This window comes from Pseudophryne corroboree, chromosome 1 (genome assembly GCF_028390025.1).
Source record: "Pseudophryne corroboree isolate aPseCor3 chromosome 1, aPseCor3.hap2, whole genome shotgun sequence".
Lineage (NCBI taxonomy): Eukaryota > Metazoa > Chordata > Amphibia > Anura > Myobatrachidae > Pseudophryne > Pseudophryne corroboree.
In genome coordinates, this window is record NC_086444.1 from 144,793,124 (window position 1) to 144,815,011 (window position 21,888).

The window sequence follows — 21,888 nt, forward strand, 5'->3', positions numbered from 1 at the left end:
ACAAAAAAATATAAAGCTGCACTGTGGAGCTGGAGTAGGGACCAGCTGCTTGAAGGCTGATATCTCTGGTTCTGGGCATAGTAGAGACAAGCTGTCAGTATCCACTGAAAGGGGAGAGTCCCAGCTTTTGGAGTATATCCTCAGAAAAACTCTATCTCAGACAAAACCCGAGAAATCTGGCTAGGAAGAGCAATTAACAGGCTTGGATGGGGACCACTGCTTTGAAGTTGGATATCTCCGGTTCCCCAGGGCCGATTTTCCAAAAATCTGGTACCACTAGAAAAAGGGAACCCTTGGCTATCAGCCTTTTGCCATTATATTCCTGGAGGCCTTGGGAAGCTGCCCATTGAGCCCACATGAATAGACGGCCCTGCCCATGGCAACCAATCAGCATTAAAGTAACATTTGTAATTTGCAGACTATACAATTCTACAGGGAGCTGATTGGTTGCCATGGGCAAATTTTACACAGGCTCACTTCTCCACACTTTTCACTGGTTCGTGAATAGACCCCTAGTAACAACTTAGTGCTGCCATTGTTTCCATGGCAGTGTGAAAATCTAGCACTCACTTAGCACAGGCATCCATAATGCAGAGAAATCCTTTTGGTACATATCAAAATCAAGTTGCAGGACCGATTGAGCCGCAGTGGAATGTATTATGCACTCCTGGAAGGTGGCAAAACAGATACACGGAGATACTCCATATGATGGGTATGGTATGGAAGTGTCTTGGGCGAGTTGGTGCAAGAGTGGTTACGAGCTACATTAAAGGCCGCTCAGTCCTTGCACAGCCAGGCGCACATGATTACACCAGGGGAAGGGCTGTATTAGCATTAGCACAATGTCGCAGGCATGACTGCAGCAAAAGACACTAAAACGGTGGCAGCCCAATGGTATTTTATGCCCTAACTCAGATGAAATACATGATCCGGTGGCATTATAATAAATGAGGGGGCCCATGTGCAAGTCTTTGTGTGGGCCCACTACACCCTGAAAAATGAGCCAGAGTCCTTATGTCTTCAATAGATACACCATATATCCAACACCATATTGTACGAGAAATCTCTGGAATAATGGTACCAGTCCAGTCAGACCATGTGCTGGCTGCACCCATTAAAGATACACCTGGAAATGATCTCATTTAATAATGTTGTTACAGTGTTGCAAATACAATGTGGCCTACAGGCTGATGATCAGAGTGTGAGAGATCATGGTGAATGTGATATCATAGCATCAGTAACGGTGCAGTGTCAGGTTACAGGAGGAGGCTCTCACACATAGCCACATAACTGGTACAGAAGTGAGAGGGCAAGACAGCAAGTGTGTGACATAATCCATGGCCCATATACAATAGTGCTAGGTAGGGAACTGGGAGTGGGGCTCAGGCATCTCCAATGCCAATAAATCATTGTGACAATTTCATTCATAGATCTCCTGGGGCCCCACAAACCTTAACCAGTCTGTACAGCTATATACAAGGTATCTGGTCAGATGGTTGACAGTAACCATGTTGACATTCATAATATAGACACAACAATGTTGAAATTATAATGTCGACAGGCCATTGCTTCACATGCCGGAGCTTGGTAACTCTGCCATTGCCTCACGTGCCGCAGCTTGGTAACTCTGCCATTGTGTCACATGCCAGAGCATGGTAACTCTGCCATTACCTCACATGCCAGAACTTGGTAATTTTGCCATTGCCTGATGTGCCGGAGCTTTGTAACTCTGCCATTGCCTAACGTGCCGGAGCTTGGTAACTCTGCCATTGCCTCACGTGCCGCAGCTTGGTAACTCTGCCATTGCCTCACGTGCCGCAGCTTGGTAACTCTGCCATTGTGTCACATGCCAGAGCATGGTAACTCTGCCATTACCTCACATGCCAGAGCTTGGTAATTCTGCCATTACCTCACATGCCAGAACTTGGTAATTTTGCCATTGCCTGATGTGCTGGAGCTTTGTAACTCTGCCATTGCCTACGTGCCGCAGCTTGGTAACTCTGCCATTGTGTCACATGCCAGAGCATGGTAACTCTGCCATTACCTCACATGCCAGAGCTTGGTAATTCTGCCATTACCTCACATGCCAGAACTTGGTAATTTTGCCATTGCCTGATGTGCCGGAGCTTTGTAACTCTGCCATTGCCTAACGTGCCGGAGCTTGGTAACTCTGCCATTGCCTCATGTGCTGGAGCTTGGTAACTTTGCCATTGCCTCATGTGCTGAAGCTTGGTAAATCTGCCATTGCTTCACGTGCTGGAACTTGATTACTTTTCCATTGCTTTACATGCCGGAGCTTGGCAACGCTGCCATCTTCGCAGCCCCTAGGTTGTGGCTGCTGTTGTAAATGGAGGGACTGCAACATATACATTATCGAAGATATCTACGGTGGTCCCTCCTTCGTACATTCGAGTGATCCTTAATATTTGCAGGGATCCTCTAAAAATGTGTGTTTTCGAGGAATATCCTGCATATGTTATTTGATAAATAGGCCCCTGACTCTTATTCCGATCTGGATATACTAATATACTATACATATGGAGACGTCATCTCATATATATCAATCCTATTTCCCTATAGCTTGGGCATTGGGTGCATGCGCAGTGCTAAAAATCACAACAGCTATCTACAAAACATTCACCTCCAATCCAGCCATCGAGTGTCCTGAAGAAACGCGTGTACACATGGTGAGATTTATCTGTCAAATCTGTCTGGTGAGAACGAAAATCTGGCAATGGATGAGAGCAAATGACAAGCAACCATTTTCTCCCAAACACTGGAAAATGGATTAAAACTATTGATTTAACACATTTTTCCAAACAAACTGATTTAACCTATTTGTTTGAACAACCATTGTCTATTTTCCAGTGGTTGGGAGCAAATGGTCTATTGTCATTTGCTCTTATCCATTACCAGATTTTTGTTCTCACCAGACAGATTGGACAGATAAATCTCACCATGTGTACACAATAAACTATGCTTAAAAACGGTGATGTCTTAAAACACTTAAGAATGATGACATTCATATACTGTCATTCTTTGTGTGGTGTTCAGTTGTTGAGCCTCTCTTATAAAAGCTTATATTATAATACATTCATTGAATATTCAAGGTAACAACATCATAAGTTATTTCAATGACTTTCAACTCAATATAAATTGGAAATATCTCGATGAAACACTTCACACATAAAAGCGCTGTGTTCTGTCAGCTGTGGCCTGGATCACTGAATCAAGGTGGCAGTTCTGAAAGATGATACAGCAGACTCACACACCAGGAATGCTTTTATCAAGTGAACTGAATGTTTTGTGATGCATCGGTGCAGCACAATGTGCACTGAGATACAATCTCCAGTCTCTGCTGCTGGCTGTGCCCTTTACCTGTAAGCAATTCATTTTTCAATGAAAAGAATGATAAAATTCAGACTCTTCTGATTAAATGCTGATACGACAATTCTATAGGATTGTGGTAATGGTACATATTTTAAGGGTAATGTAAGATACTGTACAGTGTGAAAAACGTATTTTTACAAATAGAACACTTAAATAAATACTGTATATAATTTATATATATATATATATCAGTAGAAGAGGGGGGGAAAGGAATTCTAATTTTTAGGAAAAATGAGGAAAACAAAGAGTTTTTGTCACATATATGTAAAATGATTTACATCCTTGTAGTGCACGGGTGTCTCCCTGTTTCCCCTTTTTCATACACGCACGCAGGGGGGGTTTCCGAGTACCTGGAAACCCCCCCGCCCGCCCGCCAATACCTCAGCGCAGCTGACCTTTTTTTTAAAAACATTTTCCTAGCCGGAGGAACTGAGGCTGCAGGCAGTATCTGCGACTCTGCTGCAGCCTCCTTATATTTATACTTTGATGAGCTGATTAACTGTAGGGGGAGCCGCAGCGCACGGTAACTGCGGCAGCTCCCAATGGGGCTTTCGTGCGGCACTGACTCTGACAGCAGGTCAGGAGGACAGTGTGGTCCAGAATTGCCGGGGGTGCCGGTGAGCGCGTGGACGGGAGCCGGGCGCGCGTGCGGGGAGAGAGCCTGGTGAGAAGAACTCACTTTTCCCCTTCTGTGATGTCCCGATAGCCACAGCAACTGTGAGTGATGAGTGTGTGCGGGTGCGGCTACAGGTGGAGGGGCGTTCAGAGAGGGGGGCATGTTTAATAAATAGGCTATATATACCCACACAGTGTAAATATAAAGTATATATATATATATATATGTGTGTGTATATATATATATTATACATATATACAGTGTGTGTGTGTGTGTATATATATATATAAATATATATATATTTATTTATTATAGAGAGAGGCTCTATATGTATATACATTGTCTACATATACTGTGCATGTATATATATAACCCATTTATTAAATCCCCCCCCTCTGAACCCCCCCACCCACACATCACTCAGTCACACAGCACATATATATATATATATATATATATATACCAACAGCAAGTGGATGGTACGGCACTCCTAGCGTCTCAATAATTCAAACTCAAACCAACATAGGGAATGACAACGTTTCAGTGCTTTTAATATAGCACTTTCGTCAGGTCAGCATACAAATAAGTTAATAACTGTACCTTATAACAGCCATAAATCACCCGGTGACGGACGTCTTCCGGAAGGCGGGTCACCCGCCCGCTCCGGCCGGCGCTCAAGCGATGACGTCCACAGAGGCTCCGTCATCACTGTGCTCCCCATTACCAAGACAACAAGATACACACTGTTGAGACATAGTTGTGCAATCCTCCGTCAATTTAACAAAACATCCAATATTTAAACTAATACAATACTGGCTATTACCCCCATGTTACACATTAGAAAAATGCTTAATAACATATAAAAAGAGCGTAACACACTGGAAAACAAATATAGAAAAAGTATTGTTCTACCTAGAGACTGCTAACAACCACTTTTCTATATAAGGGATAGAGACAAATTGCCACATTATTACCAGAAGGTTTTAAAGGTCTTAAATATTAGAAAGGTTTTGAACATTAGAAGAAACAGCCAAGACCAATATGGTCATTCAAGCCTCTTGGTTATACTGTATCCAATCTATGAATCCACTGCGATTCAAGCTGTAATAAGCGTCTGCCACGATCCCTGCCTCTAGGCAGAGGTTGGACCTGATCGATCATTCGGTAACGCAATGATACCAGGGGGTGACGAGCCTGGCTAAAATGTCTAGCCACCGGCTGTTCGCTATCCCCCTTACTGATTGCAGCTTTGATTGCTGACCTGTGGGCTGCCATACGTTCCTTAAACATTCGTTTGGTCTTACCGACGTATGACAGCCCACAGGGGCATATAAATTGGTATACCACAAATTTTGATGAACAGGTGAAACGATGTTTAATATAAAATGTACGGCCAGAATGTGGGTGCTGGAATGTTTCCCCAGCAATCAAGAACTGGCATGTGGTACAAGTGCATCTAAAGCAGCCCTTCCTGGAGCCCTGTCTTCCTTCCAATCTAGAGGTGCGGGTCGTTATGTCGGTACGAAACAAGATGTCTCTAAGGTTCCTACCACGTGTATAACACGACATCAATTTCGTGTCAGCAAGTTTTAGTTCTGGGTCACTTTGAACAATATGCCAGAGATTTTTCGATATCTGATTAATTCCCTTGCTAGCGGCATTATATTGGCCCACCCAAGGAATAACAGGGCCAGCTTCAGCTGTTCTGGACTGTTTCTCAAATAAGCCTGCTCTATCCAAATTAAGAGCCCTACTTTTTGCTTGTTCTAATGCATCAATATGGTAGCCTCTCTCAATAAATCTTGACATCATCTGATTCATTTGAATCTCAGCCAGAACGGGGTCAGACGTAATACGTCTGACACGTACAAATTGTGAGTATGGCAAGCCCTGCTTAAGAGGTATCGGATGAAAACTAGTGTAGTGTAAAAGGTTATTCCGATCTGTTTGCTTTGAAAATATAGATGTTTGAATGTGACCTGCCTCCAAGATGATTTTGACATCAAGATAGTTGATACAGGTATCCTCTATGGTATATGTCAATTTCACCGGATGGGTTTGCCTGTTATGCTGGTCAATTATACCCATCAACTCCTGTCTGGATCCTTTCCAGAAAAGGAGCAGATCGTCGATATAGCGACAATAAAATATAATCTTACTTGCTATATCAGGATTATCAAAGAAAATTTTTTGCTCTACTTCAAACATAAAAATATTGAAGTATGCCGGGGCCACTGAGGACCCCATAGCACACCCCATGCATTGAAGATAAATGCTACCATCGTACAAAAAGAAATTTTTTGTCAAAATCATATTGAGAAGCTACACACAAAATTGAACATTCGGACCCTTATATTCAGTATGTCCTTGTAAGTACCGTTCTACGGAGGCTAAACCCATTTGGTGTGGAATAATTGTATATAAGCTTTGCACATCAATGCTGCAAAGCAATACATCCTTGTCCAGTTTTGGCAGTTGTTGTAGTTTCTTGAGTAGTGAGGTTGTATCCAACAGAAATCTATCATGTACCTGAATGCATGGTTGAAAAAATGAGTCCAGAAAAAGTGCTGTAGGCTGAAACAAAGACTGTCTGGCTGAAATTATAGGGCGACCTGGGGGGTTAACCATAGATTTGTGGATCTTAGGTATAGTATAAAGCACAGGCATGACTGGAAAAGCTGGAACTAATGCCTCTCGGATCTTACTAGAGATAAATCCCTCTCGCACCCCATCATCTAGCATCGTGATGAGTTCTTTCTTATACATAGCTGTAGGATCTTGTGTCAGCTTCTTATAAGTTATCTGGTCTGCCAGTTGACGTTCAATTTCCAGTTTATATTGCTCAAGATTTTGGATCACCAGTGCTCCCCCCTTGTCAGCAGGTCTAAATATAATTTGTGATTGTGCTGCTAGATGTTTTAATGCTTGCGTTTCCAACTTTGACAGATTATTGCGAACTGAAGGAACATTTTCCAAGAATTCATCAGTCTGCTTATCCAACAGGCGCATAAAGGTGCGTACTGATGCATTAGATGACAGTGGGTCAAATGTAGACTTTGGCAATATTTTTTGTACCTTCACCGGAATCTCAGATGTTCTAGAAGTTGACGATGGGTTTTTGGCAAAATGTTCCTTAAGCTTCAAAGATCTATGTAATTTAGATTTTTCAACCTGCCACTGGAGAGAATTCCAATGGCCTGTAGGAACAAATGATAGTCCTTTTGACAGAACTTTAATTTCCGTGGAGGATAACTCATAGTCAGATAAATTCACCACTACTGTGTCTTGTTTTTGGGCGGTCTGCCCACTCTTCCTCTGCCTTTGGCATTTCTGTCCTCTCCTCGTGAATGCGCGTTGGCGCCTCCTCCTGGACCCTTTGTCCTGGTATCCACACCTAAAGGGTGGGTATTGCTGGGGGAGCTGTTCTTATTTTCTGATTCACTCCCAGTGGAGGTAAACTCATTGGAGGACTCCAGATCTCGTTGCCTCTGCGGGCGTCAACGGAAGAAAGGTTGTTTAAAATCACGTCTGTTAGGTGCATCAGACCATCTGTACACAGTGTGGTTTTCATAATCCTGATCAACTTTAATTTTCATCTGAGACTTGAACTTAATCAGGTCTCTCTTATAGATTTGAATTTGTCCATTCAATTTCTCGTACCAATTCACTGTGCTGTCAGCTTCCAAAATAGCTTTATGTGCAGTTTCTAATACGGCAATTTTCTCTTTTAGAGTATTCATCTCTTTTGTTGATTGCTCTATAATGAGCAGCATGAGGTCCATCGAACATTTATTGAGTATTCCTACCCATTTTTTACAAAAGCTTGGATCATTACGTCCTATGGTTGGTGAATTACGGACTCGTAGACCTCTAGGGATTTTTTTCGCTCGGTGATATTCCGACAAAGAGATGCAGTGGTATAGGTAGTCAATTTCCTTCCTCTTTAGACGTAATAATTCATGTGGATGGCAACGGCCGATGTGGAAGCACTTTACACTAACATACCACATGAAAAGGGATTAGAAGCCGTCAAATATTACCTAGATAAGACAGACTATTCGGTGGATAAAAAAGAATTCCTTCTGGAAGGAATAAGATTCATACTTAAAAACAATTACTTCTATTTTGATATATATTTTTGTTTAATCGGCATGGGCGAAAACGGACCCAAAAACTGTCAAAAAAGCCCGCAAATTCAACAAAATCCACACAGGTGAAAACCACGTGGATCGGTGAATTCGCTGTCGATCTACGTGGTTTTCGCCCATGCAGCTTTTTCGACCAGTCGAAACGACTAGCAAAAAGTGCCCTTTTTTTGACTGGTCAAAAGAACGGCACTAATTGAATACTCCCCTAAGTGTAATATACAGTTTGACTAGGGTGACTAATCTTTTGTATACAACTGAGTCTATGAGGTAAATTTACTAAGATGGGAGTTCTATTTAAAATGGGATGTTGCCCATAACAACCAATCAGATTCCAGGTATTATCTTCTTGAAGGCGCTAGATAAATGAGAAGTAGATTCTGATTGGTTGCTATGGGCAATATCCCATATTAAATAGAACTCCCGTCTTAGTAAATTTACCCCTATGTGTCTCTGTGTGAGTAGTTCTGGCAATCTTAACATGCAGCCTTCCCTGTTGTCTTCCAGACAGCATGTCAGTAGATGTAAAACCCGAAATGTAATAGCCTGTAACTTGTAGGTACTTGTGCGATTTCAGCAGTTTAGCACTTAGAATTAAATCAGCAATAGTTTGAAAGGCAACAGCAGGTTAGGTTATATAATTGGCTTCACTGCCACAGATGCATTGAGCGCTGGAGGGAGTCCCTGCCTATTCTCCACTCACAGCTCTCTCTGATGCCCTGAAACAGCTTCAGTCCTCCCCCAGCGAACCTACCCCCTTTGGAGGAGATGGTCCTGTATAAAAGTGGGGACTTATGAGCTGCTATGTCATACACAAATTACAGCACCTCTCAGCCAGGGATGGCAGGAACTGGTTAGCCTATAAGCCGTGAAGCTGTGCACTAAACCTATTGACCTCCCTTAACCTCCTGGATGCTTAATGGGGATCTGCTCTTGCAATGGTTATCATGCCTGAGGGTCCAGAGAAACCTTCTTACATATAGAACCATCCACCCAACACAGTCTGACCATGTACGGCACACTTAATTTCTGCCATCACGAGTCAATTCTTAGCAACTACCCTGGAGTCATCATAGTCCCAAAAGAAAAGAGATATGTGCACCTGGTTAATGATAACTTTTAGTTAAATCCCCCTATATTTGAAACACACAATGCTCAACATGCCATGCAAGTGAGTCAAACATCCAATCTCTTGTACCACATACTGGGGGACATTTACTAAGCAGTGATAAGAGCGGAGAAGTGAGCCAGTGGAGAAGTTTCCTCAACAACCAATCAGCAGCTCTGTATAATTTTATAGTATGCAAATTATACATGTTACTTCAGTGCTGATTGGTTGCCATGGGCACTTCTCCACTGGCTCACTTCTCCGCTCTTATCACTGCTCAGTAAATGTCCCCAACAACACTTAACAGTGTTAACAGCCAGAAGGGGGTGCTGCAGGGCATGACTGACCACCTCTTACTAGTCTGCAGCTGCACTCTACATACAGTCGATATGCTTAGTTGCTGTGGCTTAACTAACAATTAAAACTATCTTACATATTGTTATACAGTAATTAACAGACTTGTACAAAGCTCCTCTGTTAAGTGTATGATTATAGTACATGAGGTTGGGTGTTCAAGTGCCCAAATGGCATGCTGTGCATTGCTTAAAATATAGGCTAATTAAAATCAAATGTAATATTGACAAGGTCAACATATTTTACATTACTACTGATAGTTTACAGTGTCTCAAACTCCGTGTTTGGAGTTTTGTGTATTTTAATACATGGGGATTACATCAATGTTGGTTATCATTACCATGGTGCAGGCACATGCGACATAATGTAATTAAAGATAGCTGTCCAGTTAAATGCCTGTCTATGGCACATGTCGTCTGAACTTTAAATCCTCTGCAGGATGAGCTTGGATGTGTGTATTATACAGGGACCATGGCCTTAATTAGGGGGGGGGGGGGGGAGTGCTGAGTGTGTGTGTGTGTGTGTGTGGGGGGGGGGGGGGGGGGGGGGGAGTGCACACGCCCTGGGTGCTGGATTTGAGGTGTGTGTTGGGGGGCACACGCCCCGGGTGCTAGATTTGAGGGGATGCAAGCTGTCCACCCTCAAACAACACTGCCGCATCATCTCCTCTCCTGTCAATAGCATACATACAGCAGCTATCTCAGTGTTCCTCGCTCCCAGCGTCGCTACTGCTGCCTGTGTGGGTGTCGGTACTCAGTCTCTCCCGGGTTGGGGAAGCCTTGGGAAAGTTTTGCAGTGTCCCAGCCAGTCAGTGGGCTAAGACTTCTATACTGGGCTGTGCATGGCCCCGCCCTCCATGTCTCTCCGCCAATCACATGCCAGGACAGGAGCTTTGAGTTTACACAGAGGCACAGACACCGGAGGCAGCTGAGTTCCATCACTGACCACACACCATGCTCCTCTGAGGATCATCCGAGCAGCAGCCCCCTGCCCTCACACACCGGCCCCAGGCATCCACTGCAGTGAGTGAGAGCATCTATAGCGAGCCCATCCATAGGGACTGCATTTATAGGGAATGTATATATATCAGGAGTAAGTCTAGAAGAAGTACACCTTTGCAAAGTACCTTTAAAGAGTGCATCTAGTGGGAGTATACATATATAGGGAAAGCATCTATAGGGGGTACAACTATAGGGAGCGCATCAATATAGATTATGTCCCAGAGTAAATAGAAGTGTGCTTGCCGGGGGAAGGGGAGTGGGGCTACATTACTGCCTTGCCCCGGGTGACAAGAACCCTAGTTTTGGCTCTGCAGGGACTGAAGTATAGTTTTATGTAGAGATGATTGCGCTTGGTTTTTAGAAAACCGAGCCAACCTGAACCTCTGGAATCCAAGGGAATCCGAGTGGCAGCTCAGGATTTCCTGCCTTGCTCGGAATCCAAAACAAGGCAAAACCTCATCATCCCGGCGTTGGATTCTTGCAGGTTTTCGATTCTATATAAGAACCCTGTGGTGGTGACTCTGCGCCAATTCTCACTGTCCACGCTGCTGGGCTGTGTTGTGTCGTGTACAGTGGCTGCTGTACTATGTCAATCCAATTAAGTGGCTGTGCTGCGCGCAGTGGCTGCTGTGCTGTGTCTATCTATTTCCTGTGTCCAGTGGCTGCTGCTGTGTCCATCCACTCAAGTGGCTGTGTTTTGTCCAGTGATTGCTGTGCTGTGTCCATCTATTCCAGTGCTGCTGGTGTATCTGTCCAGTGTTCATACACTCCAGTGCAGCTGCAGTATTTGTCTAGTGTTCATACACTCCATACACTCTCTGCTGCTGGTGTACTGTATCTGTCCAGTGTTTATACATTATAGTGTTGCTGACATATCCGTCCAGGGCCCATCCACTGCATTCACTCCACTGCTGCTGACAGTGGCGTAACTAGAAATTTTTCTCCCCCAAGCCAAAAAATTCTTTGGCGCGCCCCCCCCCCCCACCCGCCGCATAATTGGGAGCAAGAAAGGGATAAATATGCGCGCGCCAAAGACGCGCGCTGCAAAAAAGGGGCGTGGTTTTGTTGGAATGGGCGTGGTTTCTCATAAAGGGGCGTGGTATTGCAGGAAAAGACTACCTTATACCCCAGTTTTGCAACCTGCACGCCCAGACGTTAGCCACCACAGGAAAGAAAAATAATCCTTATTCATGCCCCTTACATTATTTGTCATTTTTCCTCCTTATAGTAATGCCCAGTATACATTATGCCACATACTGCAATGGCCCTTAGACATTATTCCACACACAATATTGCACATGACACATTATGCCACACACCATAATGCCCCCGACACATTATGCCACACACCGTAATGCCTGTGACACATTATGCCACACACCGTAATGCCTGTGACACATTATGCCACACACCGTAATGCCCCCGACACATTATGACAGGAATCGCAATGCCCGTTATACATTATGCTACACACTGCAATGCCCCTGATACATTATAGCACATACAATGCCTGTGACACATTATGACACACACCGCAATGACCTTGAGACATTATACCACAATGCCCGTGATATAGTATACCATACACCGTAATGCCTGTGACACATACCGCAATGCCCTGCCCGTTATACCCTATGCCACACACCGCAATGCCCGTTATGTATTATGCCACACTGCAATGACCCTGAGACATTATACCACATACCACAATGCCCGTGATATAGTATACCACACACCGTAATGCCTGACACATTATGACACACACCGCAATGTCCGTGATACATTATGCCACACACTGCAATGACCCTGAGACATTATACCACATATCACAATGCCCGCGATATAGTATACCATACACCGTAATGCCTGTGACACATTATGACACACACCGCAATGTCCGTGATACATTATGCCACACACTGCAATGACCCTGAGACATTATACCACATATCACAATGCCCGCGATATAGTATACCATACACCGTAATGCCTGTGACACATTATGACACACACCGCAATGTCCGTGATACATTATGCCACACACCGTAATGCCCATTACACATTAAGTCCTACAGTAAGGCTTCTAATTACTTTTCAATTACCTTCTCGTTGTCAGGGGTTTCATGCACTGGGTGTCATGCTCGTTGCCAGGTGTTTCATGCACTGGGTGTCATGCTCGTTGTCAGGTGTTTCATGCACTGGGTGTCATGCTCGTTGCTAGGAGGTAGTCCTTGTTGCTAGGGCTGTGCTCCCAGTGCCACATATGACCCCAGTGCCAGATATTCCCCCACGGTGCCAGGTACTCACATGCCCCCGGTGCCAAATATAGCCCCCCCCCCCCATGTGCCAGGTACACATATACCCCCCCCCCCAGTGCCACATATGCCCCCAGTGCCAGATATTCCCCCCCAGTGCCACATATGCCCCCAGTGCCAGATATTCCCCCCGTGCCAGATATGCCGCCAGTGCCATATATTCCCCCCCAGTGCCACATATGCCCCCAGTGCCAGATATTCCCCCAGTGCCAGATATCCCCCCTAGTGCCAGACATCCCCCCCCAGTGCCAGACATCCCCCCCCCAGTGCCATATATGCCCCAGTGCCAGACATCCCCCCCAGTGCCAGATATCCCCCCCAGTGCCAGACATCCCCCCCCAGTGCCATATATGCCCCAGTGCCAGACATCCCCCCCCAGTGCCATATATGCCCCAGTGCCAGACACCCCCCCCCCCAGTGCCAGATATCCCCCCCAGTGCCAGACATCCCCCCCCAGTGCCAGATATCCCCCCCAGTGCCATATATGCCCCAGTGCCAGATATCCCCCCTAGTGCCAGACATCTCCCCCCCAGTGCCATATATGCCCCAGTGCCAGACATCCCCCCCCCCCAGTGCCAGATATCCCCCCCAGTGCCAGACATCCCCCCCCCAGTGCCAGATATCCCCCCCCAGTGCCATATATGCCCCAGTGCCAGATATCCCCCCTAGTGCCAGACATCTCCCCCCCAGTGCCATATATGCCCCAGTGCCAGACATCCCCCCCCCCAGTGCCAGATATTCCCCCCAGTGCCGCCGTCGCCGCCGCTTATTGGAGGGACACGGAGGGCACAGATCGCCTCTCCTGTGTCCCTCCTGCTGCATCATCTCCGGCGGCCGCGGGTCTAATAGGGGGAAGTGCCGTCCGTGAGCCAATTAGAGCTCACGGACGGCACTTCCCCCTATTAGACCCGCGGCCGCCGGAGATGATGCAGGAGGGACACAGGAGAGGCACACGCTGTGCCGTCCGTGTCCCTCCAACAAGCGGCGGCGGGAAGGAGAAAGCAGACTGACATGCGGGCGCTCGTCCGCATGTCAGTCTGCTGTAATCAGTGGCGCCCCCGCAGCCCCTCGCCCCCAAGCCACCGCGAGGACTGCGGGGGCAGTAGTTACGCCACTGGCTGCTGACATATCTGTACAGTGTTCATACACTCCACTGCTGCTGACATATCTGTACAGTGGTCATACACTCCACTGCTGCTGACATATCTGTACAGTGTTCATACACTCTACTGCTGCTGACATATCTGTACAGTGTTCATACACTCTACTGCTGCTGACATATCTGTACAGTGTTCATACACTCCACTGCTGCTGACATATCTGTACAGTGTTCATACACTCTACTGCTGCTGACATATCTGTACAGTGTTCATACACTCCACTGCTGCTGACATATCTGTACAGTGTTCATACACTCTACTGCTGCTGACATATCTGTACAGTGTTCATACACTCCACTGCTGCTGACATATCTGTACAGTGTTCATACACTCCACTGCTGCTGATATATCTGTACAGTGGTCATACACTCTCTGCTGCTGACATATCTGTACAGTGTTCATACACTCCACTGCTGCTGACATATCTGTACAGTGTTCATACACTCTACTGCTGCTGACATATCTGTACAGTGTTCATACACTCCACTGCTGCTGACATATCTGTACAGTGGTCATACACTCCACTGCTGCTGACGGGATGCAGTCACTTTACCTCCAATCATAATCCCGACGGACTATATACCGACACCCATTGACCGATGGTCGAAATCCCGACAAGGTCTAAATACCGACACGGACTAAATACCGACATGTAAAATACAGACAAGGTCTAAATACCGACATGTAAAATGCCGACAGGTCGAAATACCGACACAAGTTTTTCATGATTTTTTTCATTAAAACCGACTTGTTCATACTTTACCGTCCCAGTGGACCTGGAGGGGGAATATAATAGTGTGCCGAGCGCAGCGAGGCACCGTGCCCGAAGCATGGCGAGCGCAGCGAGCCATGCGAGGGGACGCGGTACACTTTATATGGTGTCCATGTTGATTTATGTCGACATACACACACAAAAACATCAAAAAATGCATGTCGGTATTTCGACCTGTTGGCATTTTACATGTCGGTATTTAGACCTTGTCGGTATTTTACATGTCGGTAGTTAGTCCGTGTCGGTATTTAGACCTTGTCGGGATTTCGACCATCGGTCAATGGGTGTCGGTATATAGACCGTCGGGATTATGATTGGCGAGATTTCATACCGATCCCCTGCTGACATATCTGTACAGTGTTCATACACTCCACTGCTGCTGACATATCTGTACAGTGTTCATACACTCTACTGCTGCTGATGTATCTGTCTAGTGTCCAATTAAAAAAGTAAAAAAAAAGTAAAAAATAAATATGTCTAGGGTCCAGTCACTGTCCAGTGTTTATACACTCCACTGCTGCTCACATATCTGTACAGTGTTCATACACTCCACTGCTGCTGATGTATCTGTCTAATGTCCTTTCAAAAAAGTACAAAAAGTACAAAAATAAATATCTGGCCAGGGTCCATTCACTGTCCAGTGTTCATACACTCAAGTGCTGCTGACGTATCTGCCCAGTGTTCATACACTCCACTGCTGCTGATTTATCAGTCCAGTGTTCATACACTATAGTACTGCTGACATTTCTGTCTAGGATCTATCCACTGCCCAGTGTTCATACATTCCACTGCTGCTGATGTATCTGTACAGTGTTCATACACTCCAGTGCTGCTGATGTATCTGTCCAGTGTCCATACACTCCAGTGCGTCTGATGTATCTGTTCAGTGACCACCAAAAAAAGTTTTAAAAAATATCTGTCCAGGGACCATCCACTGTCCAGTGTTCATACACTTCATTGCTGCTGATGTATCTGTACAGTTCATACACTCTAGTGCTGGTGATGCATCTGTCCAGTGTCCATCCAAAAAAGTTTTTCAAAAAGTAAAAAAAAAAAAATTTTGAAAATTGCTGGGGTTTTTTGTACAACTTGTTGTGTGTGCTGCACTCCCCACTGTGTTCACATAAATAGAAGCGCTGTCAGTCTGCAGTGTGAGTTGGCATTTTCAAAATAAATACTAAAATGTGAGTTGGCATTTTCAAATAAATACTAAAATAAGTTTTTTCGTTGTACAACTGGTGTGTGGTGTAGGTGCTATACCCCACTGTGTTCACATAACATATAAGTACTGTGACTCTGCAGTGAGTGGTGATTTTTTTATTAAAAAAAAGTTCAAGCAAATAAACAATTTTATGAAACTGTAGTTGATTTAGTATAGCTTGTGTGTGTTTATCGATATGGATCACGACAATCAGTTGAGAAGAGCAGGAGAAGCAACCAAATACTAGCACTGCAGTTGCTGACAGTCATTATAGTACAACAGCTATTAATGGTAGTCCAGGGGGCAGAAAGTTAAGAAAGAGCACTTGAAATGAAAATTTTTCACAACGTTAAAAAAGGGGTAGAGGTATCACCTTAAAAAGCCACATATCAGTGCCCCCCCTCAAAAAAAAAAAAAAAACCCATTAAGGCTCAAACTGTGTGTTCAGATTCCGAATGTCCCCGAGTAGAGCCTAGGGGTGTCTGACATTTCTCACAGTCCTCTTTGAGGCCTTTTTCACCTCCTTCCAGTATTTCTGCACCCTCTGAATATGCAAGGAGCAGTACAAGTAAAGATGGTAATGAGGATATAAAGGAAATTGATGTTAATAATGCTGTAGGAACAAAAAAAAGGCCCAAATTATGTGATATTAGCAGTTTTGGCCATTTTGGGAAAATTGACAGTCCAAAATCCGTGAGAGTGGATTTGGCAAAACCAAAACATGAAGCTAATACAGATACAAAACCAAAACGCGGTGGTCAGCACACATCTCTAGTTATATGTTGTTTTAATTTCCATAATATTTAGGGTTAGGGATTTGCTGTAAGAGTATAGGCTAAGAAGTCTGTAGAGTCAGGAATAGAATATGGACGAGTCTGTATTAATTGTTAAATTACCCCTAAAAGAAAAGTCTAGATCCCTTGCTCTACAGGGATTACTAACCATTAGCAAGGGGTCTATGTACCAAGACATGTTGAGAGATAAAGTGGACGGAGATATAGTACCAATCAACCAGCTCCTAACTGTCGTTTTTCAAACACAGCTTGTAACATGCAGCTGATTGGCTGGTTCATTTCTCCGTCCACTTTATATATCTCTTCGAGGCTTAGTATATAGATCCAGAAGCACCAACCAAGCAGTTCCTACATGTCATTTTTCAAACACAGCCTGTAACATGGCAGTTAGGAGCTGTTTGGCTGGTACTTTAACTCTTTCCACTTTATCTCTCTCCAAGGTTTAGTACAGTACATAGACCCTCAAGTGTGATGTCAGTGATATCCCACTGCAGAGAGTCAATTGGAAGAGGAAACTGATCTCATCCACCCAAAAAATCCTAATGAACCAATCACAGCTCAGGTGTGTGTCTGCCAACCAATCATGTGGAAGCCACTTTTCTCTAAGCTCCAAAGCAATACATAATGTGGACTCACATGTACTTTTGTTCTGCTTCCAGAACTTTAATATAAATCCACTTCCTATTGGTCAATGTGACAACCTCATGTCCAGGTCATGATTTCATTGATGCTGCTGGTAAATGGATGTGATGTAAAAGCAGCCACATTGGGTAAAGAAATATGCACATGTCCTTCAATGACATGTAGGGAAGAGGATATGGGAAAGGGATGAAAGAAGGAAGGAGAGAGAGATGAGAAGAAGAGACAGAGAGATGGGAGGGAAAGACAGAGAGACGGATGGAGGGATAGAAAAATGGGAAGAAGAGGAGGAAATGGGGGACGTACGGAAAAGAGAGAGATGGGAGGAAGAAAGGAAGACACCGTGAACTAAGGGTTTTATATTGAAAAATATATACATACACACACACACATCTCTCTCTCTCTCTCTCTCTCTAAATATATATATATATATATATATATATACATGCTAGTATATATATACTAGCTGAATACCCATGCTTCGCTACAGAATTTCAAGTATTTCCGTGTGTATAACTTTAAGGGTGTAATTCAGAACTGATCGCTAGGGTGCATTTTTTGCATTCCTGCGATCAGGTAGCCGCCGTCTACAGGGGGAGGGGGAATTCGCTGTGCAAATGTGCGTTTGGATGTGTAGCAGAGCTGCACAAACTAATTTTATGCAGTCTCTGTGCAGCCCAGGACTTACTCTTCCAGTGCGATGATCGGGGCCAGAGCTGACGTCAGAAACCCTCCCTCCAAACGCCTGGTCCCTCCTGCGTTTTTCCGGACACTCCTTGAAAATGGTCAGTTGCCACCCACAAATGCCCTCTTCCTGTCAATATCCTTGCGATCGCCGGTGCGTTTGGATTTTTTGCACCATCCCGTTGCTGTGCCGCGATCGCCGTTGCTGCAGTCTGTTGCGCCTGCACATTGCGGTGCATACACATGCACATTTCAGACCTGATCGCCCGCTGTGTGAAAACGCACAGCAGCAATCAGGTCTGAATTAGCCCCTAAGTTTGAAGGAGTTCCTGGTAAACTAATTAGAATTACAACAGGACATGCTCCGCCCACCGCTGCCAATCTTTGTTAGGCCGCACCTCGGGTGGTTCTTCCCCGGATTGAATACCAAAATACAAGAAAGCGCTAGGCTGAGTTGTGTGTGTCAGTTATCCAATTCCCACAGAACCTTTGCCATTAAATTACTTCCTCTTAAAACGAACTGCTGCCCTCAAATGCTTGGGGTGTTGAGTCCCAATATTTTTAATGGAACAATAAACAAAAGAGATTTATTGAAGGTGCTGTCCAGTTTTAAGGAGTCTTTTATTTAAAATATTAAATCACCAAAACTATATGCATTCACAGTTAAAACCAATCCTATGGGTCTCTATATATAAGAGATCCAACTATAACCGATGGACATCATAGTATTACAAAAACTACTTTTGTCTCTGTAATACTTAGTTGCAACACAGCTGTGCACAGTGGATACAATTTCAATACAACAGAAGCACCTTGTTAAAAAGCAACAATTATATCAATAGCTCATATGGGTAGTTGTTAAAATATTCTCCCACAATGGGCATCAATAAACAATCAACAGCCTTTCAATGTAAAAAGCAACCCCCTAGGGGTTATATAATTAATAAAACACAGTCCCAGACATATCTAGAGAGATATAATATTATATTAGTAGCTTAAATCCTCCCGCTGGGATAGTGATATAGCTATAGGTTATTAGCACTCTCACTGGAAATTGAGCCCTCTGTATTTGTGATTGGAGCAATACACTCTGCCAGTCAATTAGTTTCCTCACCGGGAGTACTCAGACCGGATATTTGGGATAGTCTCTCACGGGCGTCCCCGTCTAATAATTATACCAGTGAGAGTGCTAATAACCTATAGCTATATCACTATCCCAGCGGGAGGATTTAAGCTACGAATATAATATTATATCTCTCTAAATATGTCTGGGACTGTGTTTTATTAATTATATAACCCCTATGGCAGAGGTTCTCAAACTCGGTCCTCAGGGGCCCACACAGTGCATGTTTTGCAGGTCTCCTCACAGAATCGCAAGTGAAATAATTAACTCCACCTGTGGACCTTTTAAAATGTGTCTGTGAGTAATTAATACACCTGTGCACCTGCTGGGTTACCTGCAAAACATGCACTCTGTGTGCCCCCGAGGACCGAGTTTGAGGACCTCTGCCATAGGGGGTTACTTTTTACATTGAAAGGCTGTTGATTGTTTATTGATGCCCATTGTGGGAGAATATTTTTACAACTACCCATATGAGCTATTGATATAAATGTTGCTTTTTAACAAGGTGCTTCTGTTGTATTGAAATTGTATCCACTGTGCACAGCTGTCTTCCCCGGATTGATGCTGTCAAAAGGCCGGACCTGAGGAGAATAATACGCCTCCTTCTCTGCCCCCTCCTGCCTCTGATGCTGCTCTGCTCAGTGCTGTAAATGATTGGACGATAGGTCAAGCTACACCCGCTGTATGTTAAGTATGTAAGGTTTGCAGGGATAGGTTGACCCTATTGCAAAGGGCCCTAGGTCTCAATGCTTAGCTTCTTACTCTTCTCAGGGCTCATCATTTGAGGTAAAAATAGGATTTTGGTTACCTACCGGTAAATCCTTTTCTCGTAGTCCGTAGAGGATGCTGGGGTCCACATTACTACCATGGGGTATAGATGGGTCCACTAGGAGCCATTGGCACTTTAAGAGTTTGAGAGTGTGGGCTGGCTCCTCCCTTTATGCCCCTCCTACCAGACTCAGTCTAGAAACTGTGCCAGAGGAGACGGACATCTTCAAGAGAAGGATTTAACACAGATAGTGGCGAGATTCATACCAGCTCACACATACAAGGCACATCACGCTAGCTTAGCTTGAAAATTCAGCAACTGCTGAAACATTACTTACCAAGTAACAATGCAGTACATAACTAACCAAAGTCGTACTGAACCAGATAACAGTTGCAGGAAAATGAAGCACTGGGTGGGCACCCAGCATCCTCTACGGACTACGAGAAAAGGATTTACCAGTAGGTAACCAAAACCCTATTTTCTCTTACGTCCTAGAGGATTCTGGGGTCCACATTAGTACCATGGAGATGTACCAAAGCTCCCAGAATGGGAGGGAGAGCGCGGAGGCTCTTGCAGAACTGATTGACTGAACTTCAGATAATCAGAGGCCAAAGTGTCGAACTTGTAAAACTTTGCAAACGTGTTCGACCCAGACCAAGTTGCAGCTCGGCAAAGATGCAATGCCGAGACACCCCGGGTAGCCACCCAGGAAGACCCCACCTTACGAGTAGAGTGGGCCTTAACAGATTTTGGACACGGAAGTCCTGTCATAGAATAAGCGTGCTGGATAGTGAAATGAATCCAGCGAGAAATAGTCTGCTTAGAAGCAGGACACCCAATTTTCTTGGGATCATATAGGACAAACAGAGAGTCCGACTTTCTGTGACGAGAAGTTCTCTTCACATATATCTTCGTAGCCCTTACAACATCCAAGGACTTTGATGTAATTGAGGAGTCAGTAGCTACTGGCACCACAATAGGTTGGTTGATATGAAATGCCAACACAACCTTCAGAAGAAACTGCTGACGTGTCCAGAGTTAAGCTCTATCTTCGTAGAAGATCAAGTAAGGACTTTTATAGGACAAAGCCCCTAATTCTGACACACGTCTAGCAGAAGCTAAGGCCAACAACGTGACCACCTTCCAAGTAAGAAATTTGAACTCAACCTCCTGTAGAGGTTCAAACCAATCCGACTGGAGAAACTGCAACACCACGTTAATGTCCCAAGGTGCCGTAGGCGGTACAAAGGGAGGTTGGATGTGCAGAACTCCCTTCAAAAAAGTCTGAACCTCACGGAGGGCAGCCAAATGTTTCTGGAAGAAGATGGAGAGGGCTGAAATCTGGACCTTCACAGATCCCAACCTCAGGCCCAAATCCACACCTGCTTGTAGGAAGAGGAGGAAACATCCCAGTTGAAACTTTAACGTAGGAAACTTCTTGGATTCACACCAAGAAGCATATTTCTTCCAAATCCGATGGTAATGTTTAGACGTTACCCCCTTCCTAGCCTTTATCAGGGTAGGAATGACCTTCTTCGGAATGCCCTTCCGAGCTAGTATCAGGCGGTCAACCTCCACGCCGTCAAACGCAGCCGCGTTAAATCTTTATAGGTGAACGGTGCTTGCAACAGCAGATCCTCTCGAAGAGGAAGAGGCCTCGGCTCTTCCTGCAAGAGATTCAGAAGGTTCACGTACCAAGCCCGCCTTGGCCAGTCCGGAGCAATGAGGATCGCCTGAACCCTTGATCTCATTACGAGCTTTAGAACTCTTGGAATGAGTGGAAGAGGTGGAAACACATACACCGACCGGAACACCCA

At 44.8% G+C, this 21,888-nt stretch overlaps 1 long non-coding RNA gene across 2 annotated transcripts in view; it reads right to left on the reverse strand.

Moving 5' to 3' along the window:
* The window catches only part of LOC134997763 (uncharacterized), a 113,725-nt gene that overhangs the window by 18,953 nt on the left and 72,884 nt on the right, over window positions 1-21,888 (reverse strand). For both annotated transcript variants that reach the window (XR_010200580.1, XR_010200967.1), the window contains exon 2: window positions 4,607-4,749. This is a non-coding gene — a long non-coding RNA (uncharacterized LOC134997763). The remainder of the gene's footprint in view (window positions 1-4,606; window positions 4,750-21,888) is intronic.